At 35.5% G+C, this 13,032-nt stretch overlaps 1 pseudogene across 1 annotated transcript; it reads left to right on the forward strand.

Annotated features, from left to right (window-relative positions):
- Nucleotides 1-11,236: 11,236 nt before the first annotated feature.
- On the forward strand, nt 11,237-13,022 carry LOC137730172 (uncharacterized protein At2g29880-like; annotated as a pseudogene). The gene is made up of 2 exons (XR_015952467.1): nt 11,237-12,094; nt 12,208-13,022. The product of XR_015952467.1 is annotated as an uncharacterized protein At2g29880-like (transcript).
- Nucleotides 13,023-13,032: the final 10 nt, after the last annotated feature.

The raw sequence follows: 13,032 nt of genomic DNA on the forward strand, positions 1-13,032 counted from the left end.
AAGGGCGAAGTGTATGTTGAGGAAGGGTTGTCAAGGCTACTTAGCTCATGTAGTAGTGACTGAGGAAACTCTTGCTTGTGTGGAAGATGTTCGGGTAGTCAGACACTTTCTTGATGTTTTTCCCGACGATTTACCTGACCTACAACCGGATCATGAAGTGGAGTTCACTATCGACCTAATTCCAGGAACCGATTTATAGTGACGCCTCTCTGAATGGTCTAAGTTGTGTATTGATGCAGCATGGAAAGGTGACCATGTATGCTTCACGACAATTAAAGCCCCATGAGATGAACTATCCTACTCATGATCTTGAATTGGCAGTTATTGCTTTCGCTTTGAAAATTTGGCGACACTATCTTTATGGGGAAACATGTCGAATCTTCACTGACCATAAAAGTCTCAAGTATATTTTTACTCAGAAAGAACTTAATCTTCAACAGCGTAGATGGATGGAATTGATCAGCGATTATGACTGCACTATTGAATATTACCATGGTCGTGCGAATACTATAGCAGATGCTCTCAGTGAGAAATATCACGGTTGACTTTATGCTCTTTATGCATGTCATGTTCCTCTTCTCACCGATCTGAAATTTATTGGAGTGGTTTTATAAGTGGATTACCAAGGAGCCCTACTTGCCAACTTTCAAGTCGGACCATTTTTATTGGATCATGTTCTCGAGGCTCAGATGAATGACTCAGAATCCTAGGAGTTAAAGTAAGCAGTGTTGAACGGTAATAGGGGGATCTCAGGATTAGAAGGCTTGATGGTATGCTCATGCAAGACGATCAAATGTACGTACCGAATGTGGAAAAACTGAAGAAAGAAATACTCGATGAGGTGCATATTTTAGCTTATGTGATGCATCTCGGGAGTACTAAAATGTATCATACTATCCGACCTTTCTACTACTGGCCAAGAATGAATAGAGAAATTGTGGAATACGTGAATCGTTGTACGGCCTCTCAGCAAGTCAAAGCGAAAAGAAAGAAACATCTCGGGTTGCTATAGCCACTTCCTATACCCTAGTGGAAATGGGAAGATATCACAATGGATTTCATGTACAAGTTACCTCGCACACGTAATGGTTATGACGGTATTTAAGTGATTATGGATTGGCTTACCAAGTCAGCACATTTCCTACTTGTTCGTGAAAACTACCTGTTAAGTCAGTTAGTCGAACTTTTCGTCTCTGAAATTGTCAAGAATCATGGTGTTCCAGTTAGTATTATTTCTGATTGGGACCCCAGATTTACTTCAAAATTTTGGGTAGCTTTTCAAGGAGCTATAGGTTCGAAATTACTCTACAGCACCGCCTATCATCCTCAGACTGATGGGTAATCAAAGAGAACTATTTAGACGTTGGAAGACATGTTGAGATCTTCAGTCCTACAGTTCGGAGACGCATGGCACAAACGCTTACCTTTGATAGAGTTTGCCTACAACAACAACTTTCACTCCAGCATTGGTATGTCACCATTTGAGGCGATTTATGGAAAACCTTGTCGTACACCGTTGTGTTGGTTTGAGGTAGACGAAAGAGTTTTGGTGGGCCCTGAAATCGTAGATGAGACAACACAAAATATTTAAGTGATAAAGGTTAACCTGAAGGCAACCTAGGATCGACAAAAGAGTATAACAGATAGACATTCGACCGACATAGTATATAAGGTTGGAGATTAGGTATTCTTAAAGCTGCCGCCGTGAAAAGGCGTTGTACGTTTTGAGAAGAAAGGAAAGCTAAGTCTATAATACATCGGACCATATCAATTCATTGAGCAAGTTGGTAAAGTTGCATATTGACTTGATTTACTTCCAGAGTTGTCAAGAGTGCATAATGTATTCCACGTGTCCATGCTACGGAGATACGTCTCTGATTCGTAACACATGATTCCTCCTCAACCGTTAGAGATTAACCCAGATTTGACTTTCGATGAGGTTCCAGTGATGATTCTTGACTAGAAATACAAGGTTTTTAGGAACAAAACTGTTCGTATGGTGAAAGTCTTATGGAGAAACCACTCTGTTGAGGAAGCTACTTGGGAGACAAATGAGCGTATGAGAGATCTTTATCCACGTTTGTTCTTTAACTATGATTTTTAGTAGTGTTGAAATTTCGGGGATGAAATTTTCTTAAGGGGGGGTAGGTTGTGACGACCTATCCCTAATTTTTTATGTAATTTTATCCCTGAGTGTGTAAATTGATGTTTATGCCTTTTTTGGAAAAAGTAGAACTTGACGTGGACGTAGTCATTCAGCATTTAATTTATTTTTCTTGTTATCGTAATTAAATAGTACTCGTTGTTACGAACGCGTAAGCGTGAGTTAGACTCAAAATGGACTTGTAACGAAGAAGTTCCTTTTAATTAAAGTGTGTTAACAACGGGTAGATTTGTACACCTGCATGTTAATTATTCAGTGTAGGAAACTATTGTTTTTGATAAGGCGTGTTAGATTTCGTCTGATTTCAAATTGTACAAAACCTATCATTTTTCCCTTTAAAAATCTGACTCATGACTTGTTTCACCCACCAATCAATCACTTTACTATTTTCCCTCACCTAATCAGAACTCTTTCCTCTTTGCCCAATTAGAAAATAACCTTCTCTCTCTCTCTCTCTTCTTCTTCTTCTTCTTCTCATTCTCTCTCATTCTCTTTCTCGTACAGTAGTCATCTCCTCTCTGCAACCACTAAGAAACTTCATAGGTCGAGCCTAAAATTACCACCATCGAGATCCTCTCATCCTCACGAACCCATCCATACCAACCGATCAAGATATGGTTGAGTTTTAAACCTCCAACTCGGAGCTTCGACTCGGATGTAGGTTCTCCGATGTTTTCTCGGCCGTGTTACAAGGTTTTGGAAGTTGTGGAAGCATCCACACAACTCCCTGGAGTCCCTAGACTAAGTTTGAAGTGAAGTTAACGTGTAAAAGCACAAGTTTGAGACGTCAAGTTTAGGTCCAAGACTTTCGAGCCAATTTCAGTCCATTTCCGTCCATTTTTTGGACTTTTAAAAGGTATAGACTTGTTCTTCTCCTCATGACCTTCATTTCTATATAAAGTACATCAAAAATGAAGTTTTGAATTTTTTTACTAGAAATTGGCTACTTTTTCTAGAGAATACAGCAAACCAGAAGGCGGCGCTGGCGCCGACGGACAACGGAGGACCATCAAAGAAGAAGGAGAATATTCCGTCAAAGTTGACGGAATATTCTGACGCTGTCAGGTACTGCCGTTAACTGACGCCATTACCGTTAGCGAAATATTCCGTCAAGTCTGACGAAATATTCCTTGGGTATGTCAGCATATGGCCTACGCATGGGTGCGCGTGCGGCCTTGGGCTAGGCAACGCATGAGGGCTCGTCCAACCTCTGGCCGACGTGTATGGGTTTGTGACTTCATGTAGAATGTTTTCGTATATTTAAACCCTCTGTTTGAGCAAACTATGGGGGTTTTTCCTTATTAATTAATTATTATTAGTTGTTTCACATATAAGGGAGAATTATCCCGAGGACGTACGAGGTCAAGCAACGCTAGGAGGTTACGATCCGAACACGTATCAGTGAGTGGGCATTTGTTTATATATATATATATATATATATATATATATATATATAGTTTATAGTTTCCACAAATACTTTTAAATTGATTTTAAGCCTATTATGCCATGATTTATTTAATTTAAAAAAATGCTATTATGATGTTGAGATTCATATATTGTCATGGCATATTCACATACATTATACTTGCTCATTATACATGCTTGCACCGGTGTAGTACTCGTCCCGGGCCAGGGCCAAGCTTCACGTGTATGTTCACATCACACCGCACTCTCACCTTGGATCTATTGTAGGTGCCAGTTCTGTCGTATAGGTTGCAATAGACGACTCCGACTTGTATGTGATGCGCTTAATGCTAGTCTTCACGTGATTGTAGTACTAGAGCGTATATTATGATTACGCCCAATCATGTTCATGTTAGATTCCCTCTGCATGAACTCGTGTGTTAGCATAGATTGATGTGCACCTTATTTTATTATGCTATTATTGAGATATTGTGATTTTGGTGTATTTCTGGATTTACTGTTGATTTGCATTTGATTTCATACTTATACGTAGTATAAACTATATATGATATACGGCGAGGGGTTAGCATGTTTGGAAAATAAATATGTTTTATAAACCATTGTTTTTGCCCACTCACCCTTCTGTTTTTCGCCCCTTCAGGTCTTAGATGGCTGAATTCTCTGTGGCATACGAGGAATCTCCGGCAGTTTTGACATATCCATAATTAAATGTAGGGGCTTTTCCCGGTTGTGTATTAAGCACTTTAACTAGTTTCGATTGCACACTTTTATTTCATCTATACTTTGAACATTTGTATTTTATGGGTTCCTCCCACTACTGCGCACTCGCTACTTTAGATTAAATAATTGTTAGTTTTGATTTAAATTTATTCATATTTTTATACTTCATTTTCCTTTTTGGTTACATCACCTTCGGGTGACGGCCAACATGCCTCGATTCTGGTCGAAGTGTGTCAACGCATGCTAGAGAAGCAAATGAACTAGCTGGCTCTCCAAATAACGCCTCCCATGCAGCTTACAATTCCATCCTTTCTCCCTATAAACAGAATCTCGGCAAAGAAGAAAGACACACCATTGGAAGCCAATCTTCCTCTCAGATCACTCTCCCCCTCTTTTCATATTTTGTCAAGGCTCTTTGGCCATCTCCTTTGAAACTTGTAAATATCCACACATAGTGATGTGGAAATACAAAAACTCAACCTTGGATGCGCAAAATACCTACGGGGTATGGGTAACCGCGGTTACCCGCGCATATAAAATTCATGGTTACGCTTATAGGTAACCGTTTATAAAAATAAACGGTTATGGATATAACTGCTTATCCATGAAATTTAAATGGACAATTATATATATTATCCGAGGTAATAAATGGGTATCTATTTAACTGTTTGTTTTAATATATGTAAAATTATAAAAAAATAAAAAATAAAAACTAAAAACCTTAAAATTGTTCGACCTGTCCAAACTCCCACCGCTCATCTCTCTCCTCGCTGCACTTTATTTCATCTCTGGCAAAACATTCTGATTTGTTACCCATTTTTAGTCATTGATGATGGCGGCAGGCACCTGGACGTGCATTCACGACAGAGTTTTACGGTGGATTATTTGTTGGCTAACGATAAGAAAATGTTATAATTACGTAACAAAATCAAAGAATTAAACCCCGAATCAAATTGAAGATAAAATATTAATCAAATAATCAATTGAAGACACTAGAACATTGTTTATAAACAATGAACGAACTGAATTTTCTGTACATCATTCAACAATTCATAAAAAATAAAATAAACAACATGCGACTATAAGCTAACTAGATAATGGAGCTCTGTAATTCACATAAATCCAAATCAATCTCGACCCAACAACCATCGCGACTTGTCGAAATATTAGGATGGAATTTGAATTAATTTGCTCAAGTAATAAGAGGTATTTTATTAGTAAATAAATTGATTATTAGCAAAGATGTTATATTACGTTCATTGATAATAGGTGAAATCATCGTCATTAACTATAATGTCCGTCATTGGAATGGTAAGAGGGCTTAAAAGATTGAAATACGGGAATGCATGTTAAATATACCTATAAATGGCTTAAAAAAAACATGTCGACGGGTAAAAAACATCAAACGGTAAAAAAAGGAAAAATAGGTGAATGGGTAAACGGGTATGAGATTAAATGGGTTCAATTAATCGTTTATAAATGATTATGGGTACATGTAGACGCCATAACCGTTGCCCATCCCTAACAAGGACTTGGGCCTATGCTTACTTCCCAAACTTCCCAAATATGTGTGTGTGTGTGTGTGTGTGTGTGTGTGTGTGTGTGTGTACACAATCAACATTTAGATCTGGCTTTACCCAAACTTTTCTGGTTCACCTCAACATTTTGCACTTGTCCAATTGTTGAGCAGTTTTTGGATATCAAACGGACCTCCTCATAAGGTAATTTTAATGTGGTCGATTTCCTTTCTTTTGCAATCAGTTTCACTACATCACCTGCTACTCTAACTAATTATCCACCATTTCCAAGTGTGATTTCTATGTTATGTATGGTCATGCCTAAAGGCATATCGGTTGAAGTAGATTTTTCTTTTTGATCAATCAAAAACCCTTCCCAAACTGTACAAGCTTCTTCCAAAGCATACAACTTTCTGGATGTAGATGATAATATCTATATATATAGATCTTATATATCTCGTATAAATTATATGTATATATATATATATATCATATAATGAAGTACCACATGAGTGGATATATAGGAATCAAAATAATAACTCATGTTATGCTCTTCTACATCCTAGGTCTTTCGTTCTTTCATCTGGCTTATGTTTTTCATGTAACATTCAAACCGAATGACTCTATGAAATTTCGTCGATACTTTCATATATTACAGGTAATGTAAGAGGCATCTCTATTTTTTCACGTGGGAAATCCTTAGAATTACCACTGCTTAGCTTTCAATTCGCCTTTGACCATCAAATGAAATGTGAATAACCTATCATCCTCTCTTTGAAACAAGAGGAGCTTCTGGTTCTGTAGGTGTTTGAAACAATTTTGTCTTCTTCATTTTACTATATCTCTAAAGTCAATAATTTTATATGAGGAACTACTGAACTCAATCACTTGCTATCGTTACTCTTCAGTTTTCTGTTGAGGTTTATCCTGTAGAGGTACTCAAATTGGATCAATGATCGATTTCTAGGTTTCATTGTAAACCTAATTGGTTACTTCCAATTACGTAAATTAATAGTTCAAACCGCACTCAAAGGTAGGGCATTTCCCATTATTATAAGAACTTATGTACCATAAACAATGGTATCTCCAATTATAGCCACTCTGGGATGTAAAATAGGTCATTTCTCACCACCCCCATAGTGTATGAGACAAATTCATGCATTTCAATTAGGGTTGTATTCTATAGTTGAAGATATAATTTGTGAAAGCAAGTTCATTTGGGCAACATCTATGTATGCAATTAACAATTAAAGGCGGAATCATGCTTGTATGCACTCAAAAACAAAACTTTACCCATAAAATTCAAGGCCTAGTAGTTGTGGTGAACCAAGATTCAACTCAAATATTAAAGAAAAGAGTTGAAAAACTTTTATACCTTTGAAGCACCTCCTTGCTTAGCAAAGGATATTCACCTATGTGAGGGAATGAGTTATAATTTCCTTTCTATAGCCACTTACATTGAGTGGCATAATTGAAATTAAAACCAATTCTCCCTCACACTCTCTATGGTTGGCCATGTGGGTTCATTAGGCTTTCATGCCCTTTGTGTTTTCAAGTTGTCATACAACTTGAGTTATTGGACTTAACATTCAAACCCATTGGGCCTTGAGGCCCAAAATTAACCCAAGGTCTAAAACGAACTTATTCATTTGATTAATTAACATATTAATTAATCATAGCCATAAATAATTAAACCATTTAATTATCCTTACTCGTCTCCGTTGTTTCTTCAATCTCTAGCTTACACGGTGTACGATCCATTAAGTTCCTTTTAGCGAGGTAGTGGGCGATTAGAACTCTTCAAAACGATTATGAATTGAAACTTGATTTTCAATTCTCCCTTTAGTGATTATACACATTTAGGGCTTCCACAAACCATGAGTGACACCTAGTAGTATGTCATGGCTACCTAAGCTAATCAGAAGAGGTGGAGAACCTATTCAGTTTGGGATTACAATGCAATACCGTCTTTCTCTAATACAATACTCTTGACCACATTGTTTGGTTTGATAGTTTATTCATGTATACTATCCAATGTGATTCTCTTACTTATATGATTACCTTGAACGTGATTTGGAACGAATTCCTAAATCTCATTCATACTCTAGCCAGAGATTCTTAATCATATCATAGAGTATTTTCCCTCAAACGGTTTGAAGGTTAAAGATCCCTTGTTGTGCATTCACTTGCCTCCATGACTAAGTAGCTTAACCCCAACTATACCGTGGACATCCTTTGACGGATTGACCTTGACATAGTAAAAAATCAAGGACCTAACCATAAGACAACTATGATGCCTCAGGTCAAATGACTACTTTGCATTATCCCAACTATGAGTTTTCATGTGACATGAGTATGAGAACTCCTTGTTGATCGTGTTTAGTGGACTCATTGTCTATTGAGCACCTACATGCTCGTCTTAGTGTTAGTCACATCAATGACTCAAGACCAGTCACTCTCTCTAAGAGAAGGCATAACACGTACTGATCTTAACAGACTGTTAATGCCCAATTGGCAATCCTATGATTAGGAATATTTAAGATATGTATACGAAAGAGAATGGTCTCATGAATCTAACTTCTTTAAATCACATTCTCCCAATTACATATTCCTTAGACTTATCGTTTAAGCATATAACATTTATATGTGACGGCTTTAAACAATAATCTTTGCCCTTTATATTAAACTAGATTAGTTTAACATGTGAAATGTCCATAAAGTATCATCATATAGTAGTAGGGAAGCTAAATTCCTTACCCACTAGGATTACAATTCTAACAGGTTAATATCTAGTCTAAGAGATATGATAGAATTTATACGATCACATTTCTAAACAAATAGGACTGCAACGTATATTGAATTTTAGTAGGATGGTTGTTAAATATTGGTTTTATTGACACAATAACTTGGAATTAGGTGTTTTAGTACATTGATCATAATTCTAAATATTAATTAATAAATTTTATACTTTTAGGATTGGTGTTGATTGTTTGAGGATTTTATAATGTTAGTTGAGACTTTGAAATAGATGCTTGGGTTTTAGAATGAATAGTAAGTCCTAAATTTGAATCACCTTCTCTCGTTAGTTAAAAAAGATAGAAATTTTGACAATTGGAGAAGCCCTAATTCTCATCCTATTAACTCGATTCAGTTGAATGTCAATCAAATTACTCGAGCCAAATCACTTGACACTAACTTAAAATGTTTGAGTTTATCCTCATATTTTATAATTGGAAATTTGTGATTAAGATTGTATTTGCTTCCATATTTGTACATACCTTATAAATTATGGATTTTGTTACAATACTTACATATATTTAACCATCACCATCTCAACTATCAGATGATGATTGTATTAAATACATATATTCATATGTGTATATATTAACCTTCAAATGATGATTGTATACAATACATGTAAGTATTGTAGCCTCCCATAAATTATACTTGAATTTTTCAAAATGCTTTTCATTCCTTGTGAAGAAATGAAAGATAAAAATAATAACACAGGAGTGCTCAAAAGCTAATTAGTGATTTAATTCATACGACATTAACCACTTGCTTGGGCATGCTCCACAATGCTTCTTGTAATCTATAATATTGTTTTTTAGGTCATTATTAATCATAGGTCATCCTTGTAAGAATTATTCACTTAAATCGAAAATTGTTTGTTACTATATTTATTATTGTGAAAATTTCTTGTTTTTATTAATAACACAATGTTTGTCTATTTATTAAGTCACAATTAAATAACCAAACGACTTTTGATTTCTATGAGTTTTGCAAAAACACACTAAATTCATTGTGGATGTTCACGCGAGAAAGGTTGTGCTAGAGCGTGTGGTCAAGGATGGGGGTTCCTATTGATGGAGGAGGGACTCAAGCGATCACAAATGATAGTTAAATACGTCCCAAGTTCGAATCGCCCTCCTCTCCTCAATTGGGAAAAAAAAACAAAACAAAACTTTGGATGCCCTAGTTTTCGTCCTATTAGTTTGATTCAGTTGAATGTCATTCAAATTGACCATGTCAAATGACTTGACATGAACTTAAGATGTTTGAGTTTATCCTTGTGTCTTATAATTGAAATTTTATGATGAAGGTTCAATATTTGTACATTTTTTTTTTATCAATTTGATTATGTCATTCAAATTAATTGTGTCAAATGACATGACATTAACCTAAAATTTTGAGTTTATCCTTGCATTTATAATTGGAAATTTATGATTAACATTCAACTTTTGTACATTTCTTATCAATTCAATTCCGTTGAATATCATTCAAATTAATCGTGTCAAATGACTTGACACTAACCTAAAATGATTGAGTTTATCCTTATATCTTATAAGGGTTGTTTTATTGGCACCCCATATATTGATGAATACACCCCACATAAAATTTAAATATCAAATGCCTTGTATGCTCTAATATGAAATGACTTACATGCCCTAATTCTTATTTCTCTCACCACTTTGATTTTTGGGTTATTCTAATCATCCAGTTCTAAAAATTTGCCAACAATTTCATTCGGGTTTTGTTCAAGTTGATTAAAAGACCTATTTAATTTTTGGGAAATTTTGGTGTTTGAATATGTGGGGTGCTGTAAAAAATGGTGACATAAAATTTGGGGTTGTTGCAAGCACTATTTATTGGACCATGTTAGTGGAGCATTCATGCATACAAAAAAAACAAGCCTCAATTTTTCTTCCCAGAAAGCTGCTTTTCTCAGAGAAGGGGTTTTCAGGAGGCCTTGAGATGAGCAGCTTCTTAGTGCATTGCCTCCTAAGAGTCACAATTTAAGAGTTGCATTTCTAGTTTCGAAATTGGTTTCTCCTCGGATATGCTCTAGTATGATAGCAAGTAGGGTGTGAGGGTAATTTGGGTGAGTAAATGACGTGTATTAAGATAATGTTTAGTTTAAAAAGTAAGTGTGGGGTTTTTTTTTCCAGTATGTGAGGTGTAAATAGCAATTTGTGGGGTGCTAATAAAAAAAAACCATCTTATAATTGGAAATTTATCATTAAGGGGGTGTATTCAATTAGGATTCTGAGAGAGTTTAGGGAATTAATAATTCTAGGACTATTCAATTAGAAATTTAAAAGATTTTATAAAAATCTTGGTGTATTCAATTGAGATTCTTAAAGACTTCTTACAATTCCCTATAAATTTAGGTGTATTCAACTATAACTTTTTGAAAGTCTCTAAAAGTTTAGGTGTATTGAAAAAGGAATTGGATTTGAGTGGATTTGTGATTTGGTGGATTTTGGAGGATTTCAAGGTGATATGTATAAATACCAAAGAGCTTGGCAAATCTCACCTCAACCCTAGAAACTTTGAGAGATTTTGAGCATGCTGCTCTCTGCTCCAGAGAATGTTTTCTCCGGTCTCCGTCCCGTCATTTCAAATTCTTTGCGAAGGTACAATCTTTCTTCCTCTGCAACTTCTTCCCATTGTTTCGAATATTGTAAGCCTCCTCTTGTTCTTCACCTGCTTCGATTCTAGGGTGTCCTTGTTGTGTAATATTACTTTTGTGCTCGTTTGTGGTATAGGATTATGGGTTTTGTTTCTATTTTTTTGGGTTTTTTTTTTCAGCGATTTGTTTATTTTTAGGGGTTTATTTGGTTGGCATTGTTATATGTTCTGTGGGGTTTTTTTTTTTTTTTTTTTCCAGCGATTTGTTTATCTTTTAGTCTTTTTGTTATATGTCAATCTGTTGTTTATACTATGCTTGTAATCCCTATTAATCAATCTGTTATTATCATGTTATGCTTTTTTATAGTCATTATACTTGTTGCGTTAATAATATGTCAATCTGTTGTCCCAATCCTTTTTATAGTCATTTATACTTGTAATCCCTATTATCATGTTATGCTTTTATTGTCATGTCTCATTGTTTTATTATAATGCATCATCTAGTAAGATTATAAATGGGAGATTCACAACAAGAAAAGACAAAAGGAAACTATAATCAGTGGTCCGTTCAAGAGAACCACATATTGTTACAACTACTTGTTGAGGCCGTAAACAATGGATGGCATGATGCTAATGGCATAATAAGTAAGCAGACCATAGAAGCCAAAATTGTTCCCGCGCTCAATGAAAAACTTGGGTGTAAAAAAACTGAAGATCATGTTACGAACCGTATGAAAACATTGAAGGGTCGATTTCAATCAATTTGCAGCTTTTTAGACATAGTTCTGGATTTGGTTGGGACCCTGTCACAAAGAAGTTCACAGCTAGTGATGAAGTATGGGAAGGTTTCCTTAGGGTGAGTTTTTTTTTCTTTCTTTTTCTTTAAAGAATATATTATTTACACATGATGATCGTTCATGTTTATACATTTTTTATTTAACAATTTTATTATGTTTTTATTTTTGCTAGTCTCACCCAAAGAGTCAAGGTATTCGCAAAGAGACATTTGCAGACTATGAAGATTTGATGACTGCTTTTGGTGACGGAACAGCTAAAGGAAATAACTCGATTGGATTGGGCAATGATACTGATGCCACAACATATAGAGTTGAAGAAAGTAGGCCAGTCAGAGTAGACGAATTTCCTCCCTTTGATGAGAACGTCGAGCAACTTGATCCATTATTCCAAACGCCGTCCTATGCATCATCTTTCCTAGATGCAAATTCTGAGGCTCCCGCTGCTACACTCGTACCAAAGCTACTTCCAAGGAAAAGATCTCGACCTGAGTCTGAACCAAAATTAAATGGGACTACCTCTCATATCTTTCTAATGGAAAAAGTTTTTGTTGGAATGGATTCGATTGCTGCAATTGCCACTGAAATTCAAGGAATTCATTGCATAATGGCGAAAAGAGAAAAAGATAGAGAAAAAAAAAAAGAAATGGAGAAAAAAGAAGAGGAGAAAAACAACAATGTGTGGGATGCTATCAAAGAGACTCCAAATTTGGATGCTCGTAGTCGTTACAAAGCAGTTGCGTTGGTTCAAAAATTAGGAATGAAAAAAGAGTTCTTGAAAATGACACCAGAAGAACGCTCATAATGGATAAAATACAGTATGGAGTGAATGCGGTTATTTTAGATTTGTTTACATCTTGGAGTATTTACTTTTGTTTGATAACATGTTGACTTTGGTTTGGTTATTTCAAATTTGATCTTGGAGTATCTAATTTTTTTGATAATACGTTGACTTTGGTTTAAATGATAGAAGAAGTAGTTTGTTTATTTGCCCAAGGTA

Source organism: Pyrus communis, chromosome 10 (genome assembly GCF_041283825.1).
Source record: "Pyrus communis isolate YQ-2024b chromosome 10, ASM4128382v1, whole genome shotgun sequence".
NCBI classification, from domain to species: domain Eukaryota; kingdom Viridiplantae; phylum Streptophyta; class Magnoliopsida; order Rosales; family Rosaceae; genus Pyrus; species Pyrus communis.